The sequence below is a fragment of the Pipistrellus kuhlii genome, unplaced genomic scaffold (assembly GCF_014108245.1).
Source record: "Pipistrellus kuhlii isolate mPipKuh1 unplaced genomic scaffold, mPipKuh1.p scaffold_m20_p_1, whole genome shotgun sequence".
Lineage (NCBI taxonomy): Eukaryota > Metazoa > Chordata > Mammalia > Chiroptera > Vespertilionidae > Pipistrellus > Pipistrellus kuhlii.
Window position 1 is genome coordinate 54,008,496 of NW_023425404.1, and position 26,381 is coordinate 54,034,876.

At 37.6% G+C, this 26,381-nt stretch overlaps 1 protein-coding gene across 1 annotated transcript in view; it reads left to right on the forward strand.

The window, feature by feature from the left end:
* Positions 1 to 26,381, forward strand: part of FSIP1 (fibrous sheath interacting protein 1) — a 174,237-nt gene that overhangs the window by 78,688 nt on the left and 69,168 nt on the right. The gene's annotated exons all lie outside the window — the stretch shown is intronic.

The following is a 26,381-nucleotide window of genomic DNA, read 5'->3' on the forward strand; positions in this document are numbered from 1 at the left end:
AGACAATAATGCTAGGGTTTTGACTGAGGTTGCAAATCTGGAGATAAATTTGGTAAAACTGACACCTTTATTATGTTGAAGCTTCCAACCCATCAATATGGTATGACTTTCTATTTAAAAAGATCTTTGATTTCTTTCAGGAGCAGTTTTTAGTTATCAATTTTTTTTAAATGTAGCATATGTATGTATTTTATTTGTTGCCATTAAAGTTTGCATAAGTGAATATTAATTTATATCCACAACATATTCACACTTAGGAATAAAATAATTTAACATGTTTTACTTACGTTAAACTCTTTTTTTTCCCCCTTTATTGATCAAGGTATTAAAATAAGTCCTTATCCCTCCAAAGTCCCCTAACCCCCCAATCCTACCCTCACCCTCTTCCCTTGCTGCCTGAGTCCATTGCTTATGCTTATATGCGTGCTTACAAGTCCTTTGGTTGATCTCTCCCCCTTTCTCCCACCCTTCCCTAACTTTCCTCTGAGGTTTGAGCATCTGATCGATGCTTCTGTTTCTGGATCTGTTTTTGTTCATTGGTTTATGTTGTTCATTATAATCCACAAATGAGTGAGATCATGTGATATTTATCTTTCTCTGACTGACTTATTTCACTTAGCATAGTGTTCTCTAGCTCCATCATGCTGTTGCAAATGGTAGGAGTTCCTTCCTTTTTATAGCAGCATAGTATTCCACTATGTAAATGTACCATAGTTTTTTAATCCATTCATCTGCCGATGGGCACTTAGGCTGATTCCAAATCTTAGCTATTGTAAACTGTGCTTCTATGAACATAGGGGTGCATATATCCTTCTGATTGGTGTTTCTATTATAGTTTCTTGGGATATATTTCCAGAAGTGGGATCACTGGGTCAAATAGGAGTTCCATTTTTAGTTTTTTGAGGAAACTCCATACTGTTCTCGGCAGTGGCTGTACCAGTCTGCATTCCCACAGCCGTGCAAGATGGTTCCTTTTTCTCCGCATCCTCTCCAGCACTTTTCCTTTGTTGATTTGTTGATGGTAGCCATTCTGACAGGTGTGAGATGGTATCTTATGGTCATTTTGATTTGCATCTCTTGGATGATTAGTGGCTTTGAGAATGTTTTTATATATCTCTTGGCCTTCCTTGTCTTCTGTTGAAAAGTATCTATTTAGGTCTATTGGCAATTTTTTGATTGGGTTGTTTGTTTTCATTTAAAAAAATTTTTTTATTGATTCTTCACAGAGAGGAAGGGAAAGGGACAGAGAGCCAGAAACATCAATGAGAGAGAAACATTGCTCAGCTGCCTCCTGCACACGCCCCACTGGGGATGTGCCAGCAACCAAGGTACATGCCCTTGACCGGAGGAATCGAACCCTGGACCCTTCAGCCCGCTGGCCGATGCTCTATCCACTGAACCAAACCGGTTTTGGCATGTCTTCCTTTTGTTAAGTTGTATGAGTTCCCTATAAATGTTGGAGATTAAACTCTTATCAGAGATATTATGGACAAATAGGTTCTCCCATGCAGTGGATTTTCTTGTTGTTTTGTTGATTGTTTCTTTTGCTGTGCAGAAGCTTTTTATTTTGATGTAGTCCTATTTGTTTATTTTCTCTCTAGTTTCCATTGCCCTAGGAGCTGTATAGGTGAGGATGATGCTTTGGCACATATCTGAGATTTTGTTGCCTGTGGATTCCTCTAACATTTTTATGGTTTCCCATCTTACCTTTAAGTCCTTTATCCATTTTGAGTTTATTTTTGTGTATGATGTAAGTTGGTGGTCTAGTTTCACTTCTTTGCATGTGTTTGGCCAAATTTCCCAGCCCCATTTATTGACCAATGGAATAGAATAGATAACCCAAACCACTATGCTGAAATTATATTTGACAAAGGAGTCTATCGCTTTTATACATATTTTTAAGATTTAAACTTAAGTATTTCATTTTTTGAACTATTGTAAATGGTATATTTTTTAGTGTCTAGTTGTGCACTGCTACTAAATTAGAAATATGATTAATTTCTCTGTGTTATATGATTAATTTATCCTGTGAACTTGCTAAAATGACCTATTAGTTCTAGGACTTTCTCCTTAACCAGTCATCTTGTCTGTGAATAGGAATCATTTTATTCATTTCCAGTCTGCTTGCCTTTTATTTCTTTTCCTTGCCTTTATTTCCCTCAGGATTGCTGGAACTTCCAGTACAATGTTGAGTAGCAGTGGTGAGAGTAGACATTTTTGCTTTGTTTCCAGTGTTGGGAGAAAGGCATTCAGTCTTTCTCCGTTATGTATGATATTAGCTACAGATGCTAGCCGCTTGGAGGAGTTCCCTTTCCTTCCTACTTTGTTGAGAGTTTTTATATGAATTGTCAAATGTTTTTCTGCATCAATTGATGTGATTATGTTGTTTTTTTCCTTTAGACTGCTAATCTGATAGATTACATTGGATGGTTTTTGCATATTGGCCTAGTCTTGCATTCCTGTGATAAACCCCATTTGGTCATGCTTCACGTCAAGGTTTGAAATTCCAACTGAAACTGTCTAATAAGGGATCAACTAGCAGAGAACATATAGCTTGTGTTTGGGCTGATATTACTGGAAATCAATTGACTATTTGGGCTGTTAACCACCCTATTAGCTTCTGCTCACCTGTTCCCCTCCCACTGCCAGACCAACCATGTCTCTGATGCCATATACTTTGCCTCCACCCCTTCTGTCTATTTATATTTAGTTTCATCTTCTCTCCTATCCTGCACTGAACAAGGAACGTCTGTGCGCTGGTCACTCCTGAGCATCTCATCTCCTTCCTGCATTAGTACTTGGCATATTTAATTTTTAGTGGGAGAGTTGGTGGATAAATTATATTTTTAAATAAACGTTTGCTTTAACATAAACACATCTGTGATTAGGGTATTAAAATTTGAATGATACTAGATTACTATTGTCACAAATTTTATCTTTTCATGAGGCAAGGAAAGAAAGAATATGGATGTCTTGTCAGATGTAGTCTCTTAAGATCTGATTTGAAAAAGCATTTTTTTTTTTTTTTTTTTTTGGAAAGACATAGAAACAAACCAGAGTAATATAAATGTTTGCATGTGGTCAACATAATTTGCTCACCTCCCCAGAGGCTACATTCCAAAGAATCTGTTTCTATATTCTTGAGTCTGGAGACGGTACAAGACAGAGAGATCCCTGTGAAAGCTAGCTGTCATCCGGGGAGCCTCGGCACGCACGGCCACCCACTCACCCCCCAGGGGAGCAGCGAGAATGCTGCGGGCTGTGGCATGAGCTCAGTGCTGCTTTCTGTTAAAACACAGTCTCGGTTTCTTTGAGCAAACCATTAATAGATGTCAATTTCACATTACAGGTTTTAGTTCTCAAGCAGTGTTAAAAGCAAGTGTGTGGGGTTTTATATTACCCACTGCCTTTTTTTTTTTTTTTCCAAAGTAAAATATGTAGGTTTTGGTTTTCAGCAGGCCACATTTCTTCTAATAAAAACAGCTGGAACAAAATGTGTTTTATAAGCATATAAAAATGTCAGACTATAATGATTTTAGTGCTGCTATATAAAAATGGGTAACTAATGGTTAAGATATTAGTATCTGCAAAGAAAGTAAATTATGGAAAATAAATTACAATATATCATTTATATAAAGATGGTGGTTGGAAAGAAACTAGGCCAGCCACTATATTAAGACCATTTTATTTTAGCTTTTATATAATATACATGTCTTTCAGCTTCCAGTTATTAAAATTTTGGCCTTAAAATTATTAAACTTTTGTACTTGAAACAGGGCCCCAAAGTTTCAAAAAGCCTTTCTGTGTTTGGAGACAGTTCATTTTGTGGCCTCACCAGAGAAAGCATCTCGGCAGGTTCCAGTTCCCAAATCAGTTTTGCCTCCTCTGATGGCTCACTTCCTATCATCTGGTTTACATTCTGAGCTGCCTGTGCCCTGTCTGCTAGGAAGCTCCTAAAAAAATTTTCAGTCTATCTCTACCAGGACGACAGGACTTTGGCCCGTGAATCTTGCACACTGAACATACATCTGGAATAATTTTCCTCTGCTTCCTTTCATCTTTATTTTCCTTTGGCCTCAATGAGCTCCCCTCCCATGCTATATTATAGTTAGTGGTATAAGCTGCTATATATCCATATTGGGATAATAGAGTTGGAAATAGATTTTTTAAAAATCTGATTTTTTTCATCTACATCTTTACACTTCTCTAATATTGTAGCACTTTTTCATCATAACTTACAATTACATATTCGTAAATGACAACATTACAGAGAGGAAAATTCCTAGGACATGTTTTAAGGCATCTTTACTGCCTTTTTAGAGAATACAATACTAGCTAGTTATAAAACTTCCAACAGAATAGAAATATATAATGTAGAAAATAAAGGTCTTCTATAATCTCCTCCTTTCACCCCCACCCCAACCCACTAAAAAGAAAAAAAAAAAAACAAAGCCCAAACTGTTAACTTTTGGTACATAGCTTTAAAGCATAACTTTAAGTTGTATTATATTGGAGTGGTAGAAGGAATGATATTTTTCCTCTGTGAATCTTGACTATTTAATACTTTCTCACTTCTGCGTTGGCATGTAGTATATAAAGCACAAATATGTATTTATGTTCTCCACAGCCTTGAAGATACGCCAGTAAATCGGAGGGACATACAACTCAGTGTTCTTGGAGTGCTTTGTAGGAGGGGATGAGGGTTGCTCTCCACACAGGCAGTGGAGTTGAGAGTGTGGAGGGTGGTTCACAGCCTAGCCATGGCATTGGCATCAGATAGGTCTGTATTCACACCCCAGTAGCTGAGTGGATCCAGGCAAGTTACTACGGTCTTCCAGAGGCCTGGTTTTAATGTGTTGTTAGGAGCAAACGAGAGATTTTATGCAAAACATTTACCACAGTGTCTGGTGTGCAGTAAGCACTAAATAAATGTTGGGTGCTGTATTATTTTGACTAATGATTGATTGCTATTTAAAGAGAAACTCTAAATAATCATGGTGCAAACAGACGTTTATGTCTCTCCCATATGGATGGCTACGTAGAAGGTCCAGGGCTGCCTGTGGTCCCGTTACCAGGACCCAGGTTCTTTGTCCTCCTCCCAGTGTAAGGTGGCTGCTAGAGCTCTGACCATCTCAGCCATATTCCAGCCAGGGGAACGATCACGACCGCGGAGGTGCACATAGCAGGTATATCACATCCCCTTAGCCAGAACTTTGTTATATGGTGATACCTAGCAGCAGGGGAGACTGGGGAATAAGTCTTCCCTAAGTGGCAATATGACCAACTAAAATAGCGCTATCTCACTGTCTCTGAGGCAAGGCCAGGGCTCCAAATATATTATGAACTGACTCCTGCTCTATTATATTATCTACCGCTTAATAATGGCAGATTTTATAATCAAAGAAAACACGATAATTTTCAAGAGAAACATCAAAAGTGATTTATTCAAAGTAATGTCCATCACTAGCCACACATTTCCCCATCTTTCAGGTAATTTGTGGATACCGTCCCAATAGAACTTTTCTTGTTTTGAGGCAAACCATTCAGAGACCCAATTTTCTACATTTTTGTATGTTTTGAAGTGCTGTTCAAAAAGTGTGTGTGCCATCGATCAGAACAAGTGGTAATCTGAAGGAGCAAGGTCTGGTGAATACGGTGGGTGGGTTAATACTTCCCAGGCAAGATCTTTTAACGTGTCTTTAACTGGTTTTGAAGAATGTGATGGTGCATTATCATGAGGTAAAATTACTTTGTGGTGTCCTCTGGCACATTCTGGTCATTTCACGATCAAAGTGTGTTTCAAATTAATTATTTGTTGATAGTAGTGATCAGTATTAATGGTTTCACCCGATTTTAGAAGTTCATAATACACCATATCTTCCTGATCCCACCAAACACAGAGCATTGTCTTCTTTCTGAAGTGATTTGGCCTTGCAGTCGATGTTGATGGTTGACCTGGATCAACCCATAATTTTGTGCATTTGGGATTCTAAAAATAAATCCACTTTTCATCGCCAGACACAATTCAATGCATGGAAGACTTTCTTTCGTGCCATTAGAGCAACATTTTACTGATGACTTTTCAGTTTTCCATTTGTCTTTTGATCAGTTTATGTGCACCCATTTTCTTTCCTTTAAAATCTTTGCCATTGCTTGTAAATGATGGGAAATTGTTTGCTGAGCAATGTTTGATCTTTCTGCAAGTTGTTTTTGAGTGTGATATGCATCTTCATTCAATGCTTGTAATTGTTGGTCTTCAAACTTTTTCAGTTGACCTTTGTCTTTCACATTGAAATAATCACTTTTGAAACTTTTAAACTAGAGTGCACAAGTATCTTGAGATGGAGCATGTTCATTATAAGCTTCCTGAAGTATATGATAACTTTTTCTTCAAAATAATGTATTAAAATTTCCCACAAATACTTTTTTTTTTGGCATGAAATTCGACATTTTTAGTAAAAATATCTATGTTAACACCTTCAGCAAATTTGACATATGAAGTTTTGAAGCTTGCTGTCAATACAACAAAATAGCATACATATCAAATCGCATCTATATCAACATGTGTGTAACTCCATCTATTGAAAAAAATTCGTATTACTAACTAGTACACCTAGTATGCATTTATCAAATACCTTTGTAAACTTGTTTATATTTTCATCTTTTATTAATTCCTTGTAATTGTGATTGCTAGATGTTTAATAACTTTTGAATAAATAATTGTTCAATTTTATTCTAAAATAATTTCTTTATGATTCAACATATCGCCAGTTCTTATTCTTAACATTTTCCCAGTTCTATGTTTTAAGACGTACAATTTATTTATTGAAATTAGTTGAGTATTGTGGGAACTTGTTCAATAGTTTTACTACTTCAGATTAATATGGTGTAGGCTTCAGTTATATGATTATAAACATCCAGATGAATGCTGAATGATTTAGAGTTGGAAAAGCTGAATGTTTATTGTTATAAATAATAGCTTTGGTACCTTGTGGTTATTTAAAATGGTGATGTTAAAACTTGTGCCTGTGACAAATGGAAAATTATATAGTCAGGGATACGTCTGTGGTAACATTGCCTGTGATGACATTGTTGTGTTTTTCTACATTAATAAATTAATATTTCTGAGCACCGATGAATAATTAAAATGCTTTAACATAAATATTCTTGTTGGTATCTATGATATTTTTGCATGTGGTGATATAGTCTTCTGTCTGATTAGGATATTATTATGCCAAATTCTGTGGCATCTCCTATATAGCAGAACTCTTAATTTTAAATAGGCTTTACGGCTGTTTTTCTAAGTAAGTAGCTGAGACTAGGACCAAAATTTGGGTGTTACTTGGGGCAGACATTCTTTCCCCATGCCAGTTTGCTAGGGCAACAGTTCAGAAAAATATACACAGACTTGCAATATTTGTCCAGATCTGTTTGATTTCTAAAGCTGGATTTAAGATACTCAGAGTTCTCGGTTGCTCAGCTTTTAGCCTACTTGGACTCCTAGGCTACTTCAATAATTTTACTGAACTTTCTTAAACCCTAATGTTGGTTGTCTGTGTACAGAACTTGATAAAATTCCATGAAAATCTATTTAGTTTATTTTAATTAACAAGGAGAAAAAAGGATTCAAAGACACGAAACAGCATAATACACTCAGCTGAAGAATGAATGTGTGCATATGAATAGCCTAAGACCCAAACAAGAGCCTTACTTGCTTTTTTGAATTCTGGTTTGAGACCTTTATAGTGGGGACTTTTTCTAGATTGAAAATGAAAAAAGACAACAAAAACAATAAAATATTGCCCAAAGAATAAAAGATCCCAACAGCCTTTTAATTGCCTATCGGTGAATCGGGTTTTCACTGTTTAGTTTTAGCAGCTTTTGTGAATTGGTGCAGACAGATTACAGGGAGGCAGACTTGGGCATGGGGTTTCAGGTTGCCTTCCTGTGGTAATGCATTGTTTCCATCAGATGAGTCCAGAATCCTGATACAGCCATTGAATTTGGGTAGCAGTAGCGTAAAACAGCAAGAAAGAAGGAAAATCTGACATGCTTGATAAGAATTGGTAGCAGAATATTATTTTTAGAAAGCAAAATTTGGAAACAACTGTATTTGTTATTTTAAAAGATTTTAAAGTGTTTTTTAGAAAGTATATTTTACTGTTATCATTACTCTAAATATGAATGTGTGTATATTTCAAATAAAATGTTCACTAATATTTACCTTTCCAATGAGATATTTTATTTGCATGACTATTTTTAAAGCATGTGCTCATTTTGGTGGAGTTGCTCTTGTGGTGTTGAAACTGTATTTACATATTTCCCTCTTCCTTATGAATGTCTCATTTCTGTCTTATAAGACTAAATACTAAATGCTTTTTTTGTGGTTGTTGGATAGCTTACAGATAGAACACACACACACACACACACACACACACACACACACACAAGAGTATATTTATGTTTACCAGTAACTAAATTCATTTATATTTCATTTAATAAGGATAATTTTATTTTTATAAGCCTTTAAATGTACTGACTGGTAAGTTCTATTTATTAGCAAAATGCAACTACTTTTTAAAAAATCCTCGCCTGAAGATATATTTTTATTGATTTTTAGAGATAGAAGAGAGAGAAAGAGAGTGCATGGGGCAGGGGGGAGAGAGAGAGAGAGAGAGAGAGAGAGAGAGAGAGAGAGAGACACACAGAGACAGACATCAATTTGCCTCCCATACATTTCCCAAATGGGGATTGAACCCACAACCCAGATATATGCCCTGACTTGAAATTGAAATTGCAACCTGTTGGTGCATGGGATGACACCACCTGAGCCACCCCACTGCCGCTGTCACTGCTGGCCTGAGCCTCAGCCCTTGCAGCCACTGGCTTTGTCCAGAAGGATGCCCGGAAGACTTCCACTCTAATTAGCATATTACCCTTTTATTAGTATAGATTTGGGGACTGTTACAACCATGCAGAACTTAAGAAAACACAGGGCCTTGGCCAGTTTGGCTTAGTGGAGAGAGCATCAGCCTGTGGACTGAAAGGTTGCAGGTTTGATTCTGGTCAGGGGCACATGCCTGGGTTGCAGGCTTGATCCCCAGTAGAGGGCGTATGGGAAGCAGCTGATCAGTGAGTCTTTTCATTGATGTTTCTATCTCTCTCTGTCTCCCTCTCTCTTTCTCTCTGAAATCAATAAAAAAAATATTAAAATAAAACACATGATCTTCACTTTGGGTTTTGTCATTTTATAATATTCTTTGTGCAGTATTTTAACTTCCCTCCACTTTCCTTTACTCACCCTTAAAATGCAATCTATTTTGGGCAAGATGGTCAGGAAAGTGATTCTAGTGGATAAGTTTTTTTTGGAGGGAATGGGGTCGTGAAAATATTTAAAAATTGAGCATAATGATGGTGTGCCACTCTGAATTTACTTTAAAAGACCAGTTCATTGTAGACTTTAGGTGACATGTACAGTATATGAATTATATCTCAACAAAGCTATTCTGTCATTTCTTATAATCAATTGCCGATGTTTTCAGAGGCCCCCCAGGATTTGCTTACAGAGTCCCAAACCACAGCTGAGACTCCCAGTTGCCTCCAGTCCTGGTGGACCTGGAGGGTGTAGTTTGCAATGGAGAAGGTGGCAAGAGGTTTGTGGAATTTCTGCAACCCCATTCCCGTGGTCTCCTCATAGGGCACCAGGGCCATTTCCACTGTGCCTGCTCTCTGCTTCCTTTAACCTGTTGGGCAAGAGAATCCTGCATGCCCTGGCCAGAAAGTGCATCCTCTCTTAGGTGGCCCGAATGCTTTTTCTCAGGTGGTTTTATGGATTCAAAAGAATAAACAGAGATGTGGAAAGCTTTTGCCGAATTCCTTTTACATGGTTCTTCCGGTCTCATGGGAGGTGAGATGTGGCTCTGAATTCCTCCCAAAGGGTGTCTTTGAGCAAAAGTACCCAGAACTGCACAACTCCTGCAGGATGCCTTACACACTTCACTGCCAGGAGTCGGGGGCTTGAGGGTGAGAGAAGCAGCAGTGCCAGCACAGGACCCAGGAGGAGGTAGCTTTCTACACTGCCCAGGCCTTTGTGGACTGTGGCTGCACCTGCCGAGATGGGCAGGGTGTTTCTGCTGTTTTGTTTGGTCTGGCCTCCACGCCGTCAGCCACAGACCCGGGCCTGCACTGAGACTGTGAACGGTTCAATGGTCTTACTTTTTGTTGGACGGTGGATGCACTCCTACCTCCCGGAGACTGGCAGTTAGACACTGGCGGCTTCCGAGTCACTCGTGGGGAGAGTGCGGCCCTAGCTACTCTGGCATCCTCAGCTAGGAGGCCTCCCTGCACAGGGCCAGCCATGACCCTGATAGTGGCAGGGGTCCCCTCATGGTGACCTTTGTCCCACTCCCTCAGCTCCCTAGCCTGCTGTTCGGTCGTCCGTCTGGTAGTTTTGGTCATTACGGCCCCTGGCTTTTTATATATTAGGATTATTAATTTACCACAAGTAAAGGCCAGGAATTGTTATCTTTCTTTTACATTTTTTTACTGTTACACTTCATTACTGCTGTGTATGTGCTCCATGTAAGTGATGTAGGTGCTTATGTAGGTGGGTTCTGACTTATGGCGAAAACCGCATTATGTCACACCGTAGGAACGGATCTCTGATGTAATCTGAGGAACTACTGTATACACATGCATAGCTATATAATAAATTAGAATTTAGTCGTATATATAGATTGTATATATTATATAGGTTGTATATATAATATTATGTTGTGAAAATTCCCTTGTCAATAATTATACTTTGTAAATACACTTTTAAATAACTGCCAGTATTACATTATGGTGTGTGGTTACTAATTCCCTTGTAGAACATTCAGATTTTATGTTAGTAGAAATAATGCTGCAACAAACAGCCTTGTTTATTTATCTTTGTGTCTCTGATAATTTTTTAGGGTAAATTCCTAATAGGCTTGTTGCACGGGATTCGTGCACTGGTTGGGGGCATGGCCTGCAGGTACCGGCCTGCTGTGGGAGCGCTGCTCATCCCAAGTGGCTGTGGAACCACCCTCTGAGCGGCTGTTCCCTGGTCTGGCATCTTCTGTGGAGCCAGAGCACCTGCCTCTGCAGGGAAGCCAGTTGGGGCTGGGCCCAGGGAGAGTAACACTGAGAGGCAGCAGAATAGGCCTCAGACTTGCGAAGGCCATGAACCCCCCTCCCAGCCTCTGGGGTCAGCTTTGTGAGCCTGGCCGGGCTGCGCTGCCTGCGGGCAGCAGGGAGTGAGGAGGAGGAGCCTGGGGCCAGGAGGCTACGATAACAGCCCAGGTTCCCGCCCTTCAGCCTGGGGTTTGCTGCGGGAGCAGCCACTCATTCCAGTCAGCTGAGCACCGCTCCCACTTTGGTAGAACACTGACCACTAGGGGCAGCTCCTGCGTTGAGCGTTTGCCCCCTGGTGGTCAGTGCACGTCATAGTGACTGGTCGACTGGTCATTCTGGTTTTTCCGCCATTCAGTCACTAACTAGGCTTTTATTATATAGGGTTTGATTTACGGATTCTGTAGTACCTACTAAGAAATGTCTTAATATTCAGGACAGAAATTTCATATTTTCTAGTTTTCAGGATAATAGTTTGATTGCTTAGATTCATATAATTAGTATATTAAATATTTAGCAATCAAAGGCAATTATTTGTCATCAGAATAGGTTAATGACATTAACCTTCCTCTCCCCCTCCCCCCCCATTTTTAGTGTTATTTGAGAGTTGTGAGGGAAAATGTGGCTTTTGTAGAGCTCTGAGCTGCATTCCCATGTCCAGGATACACAGTCCTTGGGAATAGTTACTCCATTCACTGCTCAATAGGTTTCCCACACGTGAAGGCTGCCAGGTTCCTTGCTAATTTAGGAGCCAAGACATTTCCTTACTGGGTTCAAAAATGGTCTTTGAGCTAATATATGGCCTTCCCCATTGAGTCAAAAATGGCTCCAGATGGACACTGTACCCAGCATGGCAAGATGAACTATGTGACTAAGCTGTTTTCTGGAATGTACCTTTTCACAATAATATAACCGACATTTCTTCTGGTTCACTAGATTCTTCAAGATTGTCATTGTGGCTGAGTGGGTAATCTCCACCTATAAATGGGCAAGCAGGTTCTTCCTAATAAATAACAAAAGATGGTAGAATATTTATTACTGCACACTTTTAGTTTTATCCATTTTTAATTTTATTTGCTCTTAATGAAATGCATAATTTTATTTATCAAATGAAATAAATTAAGTAGATTGCATAGCATATCACACCGTGGAAATTCTGGAGATTTATACTTTTAGAATAAGTTTTTAGAGAGGTAGGGGTTTTAGTTTGATTATTATTTTGATTCCTGGTTTAATATATCCTTAAATTTTATATTTGAGTTTATATTTAATAAAATGGTATCTTGGTATTGGTAATCTTTTGGGACTTAATTTTCCAGGCAATTGGAAATATATTGACAAGATTTATATGTTTTTGTATGCACAGTGTGCTCATTTTGAGGACATATAACATTTTATAGTGGGAATATACCTGAATTTATTTACATATTTTCTTGTAAGTAGACATCTGAGTTGTTTCCAGACTTGTTATTCTGACTGCTTCTGCGAGGATTCTTTTATGTGCTGCCCGCTGCACATAAACAAGAGTTCCCTCCTATAGCCACCTAGGAGAGGAATTGCTGGGTCAGTGAGTACCTAAATGTTCAGCTTTATGAGATAATGCAATACTGCCTTCCAAAGTAGTTATACCAATTTTCATTCCTATCAGCAATACTTAAGAAACCTTGTTCATGTTTATTCTTTCTAAACACTTGGTATTACCAGATTTTTACATTTTTGTTAATTATGTGGGTTTTTAATGGTCTTTATTTGCATTTCTGATCACTAATGAGGTTAAATATTTATTTGAATACTTATTGCCATATGTATTTGTTCTTTTAAAAATATCTATTTATGCCTTTTGCCTAGCTTTTAAAAATTGGATTAATTGCGCTATTCTTATTATTATAGGGGTTTTAATATATTCTTGATACTAATCCTTTGGTAATTATATGGGTAGGAGCTATCCTTTCCCAGTTTGTAATTTCTTTTTTTTTCACTTCTCTAAGGTGACTTTTAATAATCAGATGTCCTTTTAACAGAGTCACATTTATTAATATTTTATTTTATAATGAACTGGAGGCCCCTAGCAGGAAGATTCCTGCAATAGCACTTCCTGCTGCAGTCTCTGCTGCCCCGCCTGCTTCCCTCCCTTCTCCTCAGCCCCTCTGGCTTCTCTCCATTCTCCCCTGCCCGCCTGCTTCCCTTCCTTCTCCGCCTCCCTGCTTGCTTGCTTCTCCGCAGCTTCGCTCCCTTCTCCAATGCTTGGCTTCTTTGTACGCTATCTTCAATCTTCACTCTGGCCTGGATATGCAAATTAACTGACATCTTGGTTGGGTTAATTTGCATACTTGCCCTGATTGGCTGGTGGGCATGGCTTGTGGGTGTAGTGAAGGTATGGTTAATTTGCATGTTTCTCTTTTATTAGAAAGGATGTTTTGTATTTTTAAAAGAAAGCCTTCCTATCAAGGTGAGAAAGAAAAAAATATTTTCTACTAAAATTTAAAGTTTTTCTTTTGATATTTTAAGTTTTGACCCATCTGGAATTAGTTTTTGTATGATGTGAAATAAAGATTCAATTTTCAATATTAACATGGAATTCACCACCATTGTCATATAGAGGGTGCCCCCCAAAATGTATACTCATTTTAATAGCTGATAGCTATTAAATAAAAATTTTAATAAACACTGCCTTTATAATTATTCAAAGTGTGTGTATAAATTTTTTGGGACACCCTGTATTAAAGTTATATGTGAGTGTGGAATTATTTTCTGAACTCTCTTATATTCCTTAGGTCACTATGTCTATCCCTCCTCAAAGTCAGACTTTTTAAGTTCATTAGCTTCATAAGAAGTCCTAATGTCTGGTAGGGTACAGCTCCCCTTCTTGCTCTCCTTTTTCAGAACATCTTGGATGTTCTTGGCTCTTTGTTCTTTCTTGTGAATTTTAAAATCAGCTTCTAAAGTTCCATGAATAACCCCTTGTAGGATTTTGATTAGCATTATATTGAATTTTAAGGTCAATTTGAAGAGAATGTCATCTTAATGTTATTAGGTATTATTTAATGTGTCCTAATAAAGTTTAAAAAATCCTTCTGTTTAAATTTTGCATCTATTAAAAATATCCACTCTTAGTTGTACTTGATATTTTAAATGCTGTTTTAAATTATGCCTCTTAAAATTATATATTTTCTGTTTATTGCTAGTGTATAGATATGTAATGAGTTTTTGTATATTGATCTTATATCTAGTCATCTTGCTAAATGCTCTTTAAAAAAATAACTTAGGTCTTGTGGTCTTTCTATGTATATAGTCATAGTTGACATTTTTGTTTCCTTTTTTCCACTTACTTTGCTTTTTTTTCTTTGTATTGCTTAGGAATTCCATGACAATATTGAAAAGAAGCAATGATAATACTTCTTTCAAATTTTATCAAATGCATTTCTGAGTCTATTGACAGATCTGTCTTCCTCCTTTTAACTTCTAATGCCCTAAAATAAAAAAATAACAAACTAAACAATATCATTTAAGATATAAACTATATTAAAAAACAAGTCAATGACAAGTACATGATTCAGGATAATAGTTAACACAGGTGGAATGGGAAGAAGCACTTGGTAGATGTAAATTGTTGTTGATGTTCCAGCTCTTATATGAGGTGGTGGTCATGCGAGTTTAATTTATTAGCTAAAACATACAAATGTATGCCTAACATACGATTTATTAAATATGAAAGCAGCCAAGGCATGGACCATAAGGAAAGATTGGGTGAAAGTGTTGTGAACTAAGAATTATAATTAATTAAATTTTATGGTTAAAGAATTCATTAATTGCTCTTTATTATTTAGTCCTCAGATGACCAAATGATTAAATGACCCTCATTTTAGGTTGACACTTCCTGCAGAACATTCTGTAGTGTTTAGAGGCTTGACCACTTCTTCTGGTTAAGTCACATACTTCTGTATTGAACATGCCATAGATTCCCATCCTGTTCCATTCCATTCAGACCATCCCCTCATGTGGCGCCGTTGTGTGAGGTTTGTAGCTTGTGAGGAGGACACGCGGAATATATTATGAGCAGTTGGAATGAAACGGACTTGGATTTGAACCTTGGCTCTTCTCTTTACTAGCTGAGTGGCCTTTAGAAATTTTAATAACCACTCTGAGCATTTATCTGAAAACTTACATGACATTTTTTTCCAAGTTTGTTGTGTTAAATTCTGTCTGTTATTTACTGTTATTATTATCATCATGATATCATTGTCATATATAATTAATTTTTGTGTCTCCAAGTGTACTGGATACAGTTTCAAGCTACTGATCTAGATTTTCCCTTGAGTGTGCTAAAGGTACCAGTTGTTTAATTCTTTAGGTGTGGAAAAGAACCACAATGCCATAATATCCTCATTTTTACTTTCTAACCAGTGATTTTTCTATTTTGTTCTATTTCTGGAGGCAGGGGAAGACAGGTAATCATATTGCTCACAGCCAGGCCCCTGCTAAGCACACTGACAGAGGGAGGTGTTTGGGTGGATCTCAATGCTGAGAACGATTCTGCATTAACAGTGATTGTCCCTGTACGGAGCAGCCACTGTACTGACTGCCTTAACCTCAGCATCTCACTGAAAGTCCCAACCAATTCCCCAAAGCAGATCTTTAATCTTCATTTTAACGAGGAGGTTGGGGCTCCATGAGGCTCAGTAGTTGGCCCAGTGTCACACAATCAAAAGCTAGGAGGCGCTCCCTGGTTTCGTTGACTCCAAAACCCACCCTCATCACCACTGCCCATAAGGATGCTATTCCCGGAGAGCCTTTATATCGCCTTTATATCGCCTTTCTTCTGGATGCTGGCTTGGGAGTATGTGGAGCCCAGAACTCAGTGGGACCTGTGAAGTAGGTGACTCGTTGGTGTCTCGGTGCCATTTGGGGAAGCCAGCTCCCTGCTGAGGCAAGAGAGACTCTGGAAACTTTGGAGACTTTGCTACTGAAAATTCAACTTAAAATATTTAATTCTGGGATTGGTAGGTGAAGAGATTTTTGCATTATTCACTTGGAATAAGCAATATTTAGATATGTGGCATTCAAGGCTATATTTTGGAGTTTAAATCAGAAAACTAGAGGTTTTATAAAAACATTTGGAAAATATCTGTAGCATGCTGACATTAAGTGAGAGCTTAATAAAAATATGCATTAATGCAGGAATCCACTGCCCTCACACTAAGCACAAGAGATCTCTGTTGAACCTTGGGAAAAATAAACTTGCTTCCTTGGCTTTTATGGGGGTGGCACTAAAATTTGGTGGTTGTGCCCAGGAGTGGGATAGTGGCATAGAATGAAAACAGTCTGCAGGAGCCTTCAGGTTCTTTAAAACACAACCAAATTAAACATTAACATAGACTTCGCAGAACGAATCCCTGCTTCCCTCATCCCACACAGTTGAGTTTTTAAAAAAGAAATTCAACTTGGAAAGTTGGTTTACTCTTCTACTTTTACTATGTGTTTAATAACTGAAGGACAAAAGAATAATTTTTTTACTTTAAAATTCTTTCCTTCTCTAGCACACCAAGAAAGTGACTTATTAAATTTTGTTTCTTACTCTTTTTGCTAGTTCCCTACTTTGATTCAGTTAATATTAAAATGTTCAAAAGCAATTAAAATTCATCTTTCAACTTGATGAACAAGTATTTTCATTGCAAATGAAATATATCCTGTAAATGATTAAACACTAATGAAAACAAGACTCAACCTGATTTGTTTCAACACCTCTCTTTCTCTGCAGGAGGTAACATTTTTCTGTCAGTTTGTCAAAGTATTATTTTCACAGCCTCCCATTTGCTCAAATAGTGTTTTAAATTCAATAGAGAATATGACTGAATTCTAAAGTGAGAAATAATATTTTACCTCTCAGATTGTGTTTTGTTAAAATGTTGCCTCATTTAGAAGTGTGTGCCTTCCAGGAATTTTTATCACATCCCTCAATATTCATTATTTACAGTGTATTTAATTATTGGTAACATTGCATCACATGCAGCATAACATGGCAGCCCGACAGGCAGCCTTACTAAGATGGTAGTTGATCTAAAGCTGACAGCTATATCTGCCTCTGAAAGAAGTTGGGATCAACATTCTAGTTGAACCAATTGACCAGTTGAGCTTTTTCCCATATTCTTTTATACACTGTTAAAAGACTAATAACCACTACTCTTTAGTTTACATCTAATTTATGGTTCTTTAATTTATTCCTAATATGTGGGAGCACATTTTCATGTGAGGGTTTTTGGTCCACATTTGTTTTCTGAGTTCCTGTTTCTGTTTACCAAACAAAGTAATTAATCCTGGAGTAGATGTACCCATCCAAACATTGACTGACACATAGTTGGTGCTCAATAATGTTTGAATAAATAAATTCTAGACAGTGAATGCAGGGGCTTTTGGCTATCTACAATAATTTAACAGTCATTAGGGGTGCAGAGTGAACCTTTTCTTTCGTGTCTATGTAATGTTTTAGAAATTAACCTCAGATGGTTTAAATCCCAGTGTTTAAACATTACATTCAGATTTAGATAAAAGTAAAATTGTAGCATTGGCTATAAGCAAGCAAGGAAATATATAAATTTCCAGTTTCTAGGAGGGTTGGAAAAGAGACTTGCCTGGAATAAGCATGCTAACTTCACTGTAACAGAGAATTTGAATTAAGTGGCTCCAGTTGCATGAAGTGTTGAAAGTGACTCATGAGTGGGTCTTCTATCCTTTGTTGGTTTTCTATATGTGCTTTGCTGGTAGAATTCTGGTGTTAATTTATTGAAGCTGAGCTGGTATAGAACCAGCTTTGTATAATACATTGAAAACCAGAATAAAGGCTATTACACAGGTCTTGATTATTGTATTTGTTTTTCTACTCTTTTACATCATGGAATTGTTTGTGCATATAAAAACTAACACTATGGGTTTATTAATTATATTTTTATATGTTAGGAATTATTTTTTATGATATAGTTAAAAGTTTGTGCTCTGGAAGAGGAGAATACAAAGTTCTTTAAAAGATAACCATAAATAACCTATTATAAGAATACATGTTTTGCTGCTATTTTTGCAGTTGACATTTTTGTTTTGATGTGATATGTGATCTGAAGAGAAATGTTCACTCTAAATCCTTAAATACACGAATTAGATATGCAGAGAGGCCAAATGTCCCCTTTTGTATTGATTACAGAAGGAATATTGTGTATGTTTAACACAGCAGGCCTCTGCCCTATGGTTTTGGTAGCAGTGTCACTGTCATACTATTGGATATGCTATTTTAGTGTTATCCTTGTGCTTTTAGCTTAATAACTGTTTCCCAAAGTTATTTGGGATTAAAAAGTCAAATGTTCAAACTCGGCAGATAGTTAAATTAATTTGAGATTTTTCTAAAGCATCAACTTGGACTTAATTTGCTTAAAGTGTGAAATAAAAATATATTTCTATTATACTAGAACAATTTCAAATCAAGTTACTCAGCAGGCCTATTCTTGGCATTCAGATATGTAGTTAAGTTTTCTGTTGACCTATTTAAAATCTCCAAAGTAAGAAAGAAGAGCATGGCAGTTTGGATTCTCCAGTAGTCAGGCTGAGGTGGGAGTATGGGGTGAAAGAGGTTTGTTAGGAACCATGCCCTGTAAAAGGGAGGGAGAAGCGGAACTGCCTTGCAGACCTGGCAAACCTCCTAGGACCCAGGGGTGTGGAGTGAGGGTTTCCAGTGAACAGTGTCCTGTGTTGGCCGAAGTGGCTGACCCTTCTATCCCCCTCGCTCAGTCACTGAATGTAGGCCCTCCAGGAAAATGTATGACCTCATGCAAGGGGCTCTCAGCAGCTGTGGTGGCCAAAGAGCTGCTTGCTAGAGACTGTCTGCTGACCACACTCCCATCCCTGGGCAGGAGGTCCTTGAGGAGGGACCAAGCTCTAACACATGGGGCTCTCTTAGCTATTATTAACAATAATACTTACATTTTATATACATATATCATTATCTTCATTTGATTAATGAAAAATGGAGGCAAAATGGGTTGCTTAAGATCTCATGGTTAATTTTAGGCAATGCTAGAAAGAATAACTTACATGTCCTATTTTATTAGCTTTCAGCAAACTGACAAGATGTTGCAATGGATATATTTGTTATTTTTGAGTTGGTGGTCAATGTATGTGAGGGAAAAGTGAGGGAAAGGGATTGTAGCTACTCAGGAACTAGTGTGGCAAATGAGAAAGGGCATATTATTTCCTTCTGCTTACGCTGGTTTTTTTTGTTGCTCTCTTTCTAACTCTTTGAGTTGTAGGGTTAGATAATTCATTACCATTGTTTCTTGTTTTTTGAGATAGGCCTATAGAGCTATGAACTTACCTCTCAAGTCTGCTTTCACTGTGTCTCATAGATTTTGAATTGTTGCATTTTCATTGTCATTTGTTGCCATGATGCTTTTCATTTCTTATTTGATTTCTTTGGTAACCCAATCATTGTTTGATAGCCTGCTATTTAGCCTTTAGGTGTTTGATTTTTTTCCCCATTGGTTTTATTGTGGTTGACTTCCAGTTTTATGCCATTGTGATCTGAGAAGATGCTTGATATGCTTTCTATATTCTTGAATTTGAAGAGACTTTGCCTGTGTCCCAATATGTGGTCTATATTTGAGAATGACCCATGTGCACTTGAGAAGAATGTATATTCTACGGCTTTGGGGTTAAATCTTCTGAAGATGTCAGTTAATTCCATCTGATCTATTGAGTCATTTATTTGTTTAGAGCACATGTGTCAAACACAAGGCCCGCGGGCCAAATCCGTCCCGCCAGGCCTTGCAATGTGGCCCGCACCACGCTGTCATCACTGCACTCCGCTGCGTTTCCATCACAATGACAGTTTATGACTGTTCAGTAAACCATTCGGCCCGCAATTTAGGTTGGATTTTAGATTTTGGCCCCTTCTCTGATTGAGTTCGACACCCCTAGTTTAGAGGATCCGTCCAGTGATGTTAGTGGGGTATTAAAGTCTCCTTCTATGACTGTATTGCTGTCAATCTCTCTTTTGATATCCTCCAGAAGTTTTTTTAAATGTATTTGAGCATTCCTATATTGGGGCATATATGTTTACCAGAATTATATCTTCTTGTTGAATTGCTCCATTTAGTATTATGAAGTGGCCTTCCTTAACTCTTATGGCCTTCACTTTGAGGTCTAATTTATCAGATATAAGTATTGCTACCTCAGCTTTGTTTTCCTTTCCATTCACCTAGAAAACTTTTTTTCCATTCCTTCACCATCAGTCTGTGTGTGAGTTCTTTGTTCTGAGGTGGGTTTCCTGGAGACAGCAAATATATGGGTCATGTTTTCTTATCCACTCAGCTACCCTGTCTTTTGATTGGGGCATTTAATCCATTTACATTAAAAATTATTGTTGCTCAGTATTTGTCACCATTTTTATTCTTTATGCCTGTGTTCCTTCTTTCCTTTATCTTTCTTTTTCTTCCTTCCTTCCTTCCTTCCTTCCTTCCTTCCTTCCTTCCTTCCTTCCTTCCTTCCTTCCTTCCTTCCTTCCTTTTTAAAATTTTTTTTCCAGCAAACTCTTTAGCATTTCTTGCATTGCTGGTTTGGTGGTAATAAACTCCCTTAGTCCTTTTTTATCTGTGAAGCTCCTGATTTCACCTTCAATTTTGATTGATAGACTTGTTGGATAAAGTATTCTTAGATTTAGACCCTTCCTTTGCATGGCTTTGTATATTTCATTATATTCTCTTCTAGCCTGATGTGTTTCTGTTGAGAAATCAGTTGCTAGTCTGATGGGGGATCCTCTGTACATAACTTTCTGTGTCTCTCTGGTAGCCTTTAAGATTCTTACTTTGTTGTTAGTGTTTGCCAATTTGATTATAACGTGTCTTGGTGTTGGTCTTTTGGGGTACATCTTGTTTGGGTCTCTGTGAGCTCTTGGACTTGTGTGAGTTTTTTCTTCCCTATTCTGCCATTATTTCTTCAATCAGGTTTTCTATTCCTTGTTCAGTTTTCTCTCCTTCTGGCACCTCTATTATGTGGTTGTTGTTTCATTTCATGTTGTCCCAAAGTTCCCTTAGGCTCTCCTGTTTTTTAAGTTTTTTTCTAGATGTTGCTCTGCTTGGGTATTTTTCATACATTGTCTTCTAGCTCGCTGATGCAGTTCTCCACTTCTTCTGGTCTACTGTTGATGCTTCTATTGAGTTCTTTATTGCAGTGATGTCATTTGTCATTTGTTCTTGGTTCTTCATTTCCTCTTGGTTCTTACACATATTATTAAATTTGTCTTCCAACCTTTTCAGTAATCTCATGACCATTTCTCTGAATTTTTTCTCTGACATGTTGCTTGCCTCAATTTCATTGACTTTCTTTTCTGGTGGTGCCTCCTTTTCTTTTGTATGTGGTTTCTTTGTTTCCCCATGATTGCTGCTCTCTGGATGTCTGGTTATGTAGTTCTCTCTCTCCTGCATTGACTTGAGGGCCCAAAATACATCACAACAAAACACAGTGCAAAGGGCATCAAACATAAATGTATTCACAATATTCATAACTCCAAATAAAGGTTGACCACTAGAAAAGAGAGAGTTAGGAGATAGAAAAGAGTGCAAAAATGATATTTAGAAAAGGAAAAAAATTTAAGAATGAAAATAAAGAGAAGAAAAAAGAAGTAAAATTTGCATATTACTCTTTTATTAAACAGGATGGGGAGAAAACTCTAATAAAACAACAAATTATCCAAAAAATGCAAACAACAAACATCCAGAGATTAATGAAAACTACAAAAACGACTAATCCAAAATATCTAAACTACAAACCCTCAAACAACAAACACCCAGATGAATCTGAGGAAACAGAGCTTATTTCAGAAGGTAAAGTCAAGGAATTGAATGAAGGGGAAATAGCCAAAATTCAGTATTCAGTATAGAGGAGGTAGGAAGCAAATGAGAGTATAAGAAGAAAAGGTAAAAAACAAACAAACAAACAAACAAAAAAACCCAAAACTAAATATAAAAAAAGAAAAATATATATAAATGTGTGTGTGTGTGTGTATATATTTTATATATGAAAATTTATATATAAAACTTTTCCCCTTCTTTTATCTATGTATTCGTTTAGTATTGGAAAAGGAGAATAGAGAGTAGATGGGTCTGAGTCTGTGATTGTAATTATTTAAGCTATTAGTAGAAGAAGAGAACAAGTGAGGAAAGGAATAACAGAAGAAGAAAAAAGAGCAACAACAACAAAAATAAACAACAAAAGAAAACCCCCCCAAAACAGATACAAACAAGCAATAAAAACCAAACCAATCAATAATCAAACATTAACGAAACAGAAAGAAAAAGGCAAATAATTTAAAAAAAAAACCACACAAAACAAAAAAAGCAAAAACAAAAGCGAAGTAAATGAAAATCTGGAAAGTGAGGAAAGGGAAGGGAAAAGTGTGTGGGCTTGGAGCAGGGGAGCAGAAATTAGGTATTTGAGTAAGATCAATTTTTAACAGGGAGTAAAAAGAAAGGATAGAGAAAAACTAAAGCAGGAAGAGGATAAGAGAAACAGCAAAAGGGGAATGTGAGGAAGAGAATATTAGTATAAAGAAAAAATTGAGATAGAGTAAAATAATGCCACAGGAAAAATAAAAATAGAATGTAGAACACTAATTCCAAAATAAAATAAAGAAAAAAATAAAATAAGGTAAAATAATAGTAGTAATTAATAGTAGTTAAAAACAAAAATATAATTATAAAAAGGTAAAATCAGGAAATACAAAAATTAGTTTCTCAAGTATAATACAAGATAAAAACTAAAAATGTGAAGTAGGGAAGGTGTTCACTTCTTCTACTGTTCTGTTTAGCAGGTCTGTTTCCTGTCAGGTAGACAGCCCAGTATTGAAGTTCCCTGCACCCCACAGCTCCTCTGTGTCATAAGCCACAATCCTTTTTTCAAGCATTGGGAGCTCTTTGTTTCTTAGCCTGCCTTTAGTTGCATTCACATAAGAGTCAATTTCTGATACAACCCCTGGGTGGCAGTGTTTCTGTATTGATATCCTGGGCTAAAAGGCTCCTCCCCTACTCAGCATTTAGATGGCTTTCCTTGCGGCACTTAATGCTGGGTTAGAGGGATGGACTGTCCTAGAGCTGGATTTCTGTTCATTTCTCTGCACTCTGTGCTCCAGGTTCCACAAAAACAGCTTTCACCTGCAATCTCAGTGAGTGTTTTTTTTAATTGGAACATCCTATGTACTGGGCTTAGTAATCACAAGCAAGGATTTAAAAAAGAAAACAAAAGAAAGCCACAGGATGCATGCAGACTCTTCCCCTGGCACTACACAGCCAGAGCACTGGCAGAACTCCAGTCTGTCCCCTGAGCCCAGCATGGCTGTGGGTTAATTTCTATCGTCTCCTTCTGCCTGCAACTTTGTCTCCTCCTGGACAGACTTTATAGGCGCCTGTGGTCAGAGAGGCTGGAGGCTTGGTATTCAGGGGTTCGCAGCTGAGGTAGCTAGTCCCTGGGGGTTATGGTTGTAGGGACCCAGGAGGTATCTGAGGGTCTCCCCGATTGAAGTTAAGGCTGGGCTTCAGTTCACCACCACTCTCCCCTTCAAGATGGCGCAGTCTCTGCGCAGAGCCGGCTGCTCTGGGAGAGATTTCAGCAGCAGTAAAGGCTGCCTGGCCAGGGGAGCCTGGTCCGGCAGTCCCCAACAATTCCTTGGAATATATTATAGCTGTCCCTCACTTACAAATACACACACTCCCTGCACATCCACACACTCTCCTTTTGTTCTCTCACTCACACACTATCTTGCAGCCTGCTGTCCTGTCGACAGCCATCTTCCTTTCCTTCAAACCAATTTTTATAGAAACTCTGATCCTGCTATACCCTACTTCATATCTTGTGTAATAAAGAGCTAACATGCTAATTAGACTGAATAGCAGAATGACCATCCAGATGCCCATTCAGACAACCTTCACGATGAAGCCTGAGCTGTGAGGGCTGAGCCCCTAGCATGAATTTCATGCATCAGGCCTCTAGTTATTTATTTATTTATTTTAAAATATATTTTATTGATTTTTTACAGAGAGGAAGAGAGAGGGATAGAGAGTTAGAAACATCAATGAGTGAGACTCATCGATCAGCTGCCTCTTGCACACCCCCTACTGAAGATGTGCCCGCAACCAAAGGTGCATACCCTTGACCGGAATCGAACCCGGGACTTTTCAGTCCGAAGTCCAACGCTCTATTCATTGAGCCAAACCGGTTTCAGCAGGCCTCTAGTTATTTTAATCAAGACCAAAATACTGTACCTGGCATTAGTTAGTGCATGGAACCACCAGTTTCTTCTCTCACTACTTGCGTTACCAAACCCCAACCGACAACCTTATCCCTTCCATCTGCCTCAATAGCTCCTACAACAAGTTTTGTCCTTCTTGCTTAAGGTAATCTTGAAATGCTCTTTCCCTTTCTTTCTACATCTGTGTAACTTCTACTTGTGAACATATTACTCCCTTTGTCAGAGCTTTTGCTGATGCCTAGACTTGACTGGGTCTCCCTCTTACTATCCTCTAATATGCTTACTTAGAACTGATCACAGGAGGTAATTACTTGTGACTGTCCAGCACCGTCATCAGGCTGCAGCTCCATGAGAGTGCTGACTAAGTCTGCTTTGGTTGTTACCAAGCACAGTCCTAGTGCAGAGGAGGGACTCAATTAATGTTTGAATGAAGGACTTAGAGGGCTCACATAATCCTTTCCTGACCAGCCTGAGCATCCCCCCTCACTGCTGGGGTCAACTAAGAATGGACACAGACGAGCATAGGTCTCACATTAAGCCATACATTTGCTAGCACAAAAACTAAGCACCAAGACTACTCTGATGTCTACACATAAAAAAATAAAATAAAATAAAAAATCTTTGTTTAAATATAGTATTTATTATTTTTAGTGTATGTTGTCAGGTTTACAAAAGCACAGTAATTTTAATTTATTTAAAAATTTATTTTTCTTAAGTCATTGAATTATGAGACATGATGACCTTTAAATATTATCAAATCTTTTTTTTTTTAAGGACCCATTTTTGGGGAGAAGAGAGAATAAAGCACTTTGTTCATTTTTCTCCTCAAAAATTCTCCTGACCTAATAATTTTCCTGTACTGAAGCTAATCTCTTTAGAGCATCTTGTATCTTGTAAGGAAGAGTGGAAAGAGCAAATGTAGATCTTTTGAAATAAGTGCATTTCTGTCTGTTTTATGCTTTGGATCCAGGCTGGCCTACTTTAAAGTGGGCATCTTCATGGAATGTATGGAATTCTGCTTAGAAAATGGAATCTGCCTCCTGCTGTGAAGGAGAGAGTACTTGCCTTTTGTTAGTTGTGGTCTTAGACTTCAGTTCTAAAGGCATGTGAACAATTGGCCATGATTGACTGAAGTCAGTAGTGCATCCTAAGAAAACACGAGAATAGTTAGATGTGGAGCAATAAAAAATGAGAGAGACTATCTATGTTTAGTTAGAAAAATTTGAAAATTTTTATGTTTCATTCACTTGGATAGTATGACTCAGCTGGCCATTTTGTGTTTTATTTTGAAACCATTTACTTAATAAAGCTTTTTACATGGATATTTATTTGTACTCTGAGTAAACTGAAACAATGGGTGGTTTAATTGTTGCCTCTTTGACATTCCTGTGGTTCATATATATGAATGCCAGAACTAATGGGCTAAAAAATAGTCTGTAGTCATTCATGCAAATAACAATATTGAAATTATAATAGCTTTATTTAGAACATTTTTATCATTACCAACACAACTTATAAGTTGTAGGGCTTATAGTTTATAGATCATGTTAGTTCTGAGTCTTGGCCATGCCATTCTGCTGTGTATATTAACTGTATCAGACACTGCACTCGCTGAATGTTTTAGACATACAAACATGGTTTTATCTTATTATTTTTCAGTACAATATTCCATTTTACTTTGATGAAATGAAATGATAGACTGACAGAGTGGAATAACATGGAGTTTCTTGCTTCACTGTTTATTCCCTTCATGATTAACCAGAAGCTCAAAATTGCTGATTTTTTGTTTAGTTTTTATGTTTACTAGGGTTAATAAGTATGTGAGAATGTTCTAAAAACATTAGTTTCCACATTATGAATGTAGCTTCGTTTAGGAAACAAGAATAAAAGAAAAAAGGAAATTAGGTGTTTTTCTTGCATAATCAGTATCTTGTAGAAATCTGCA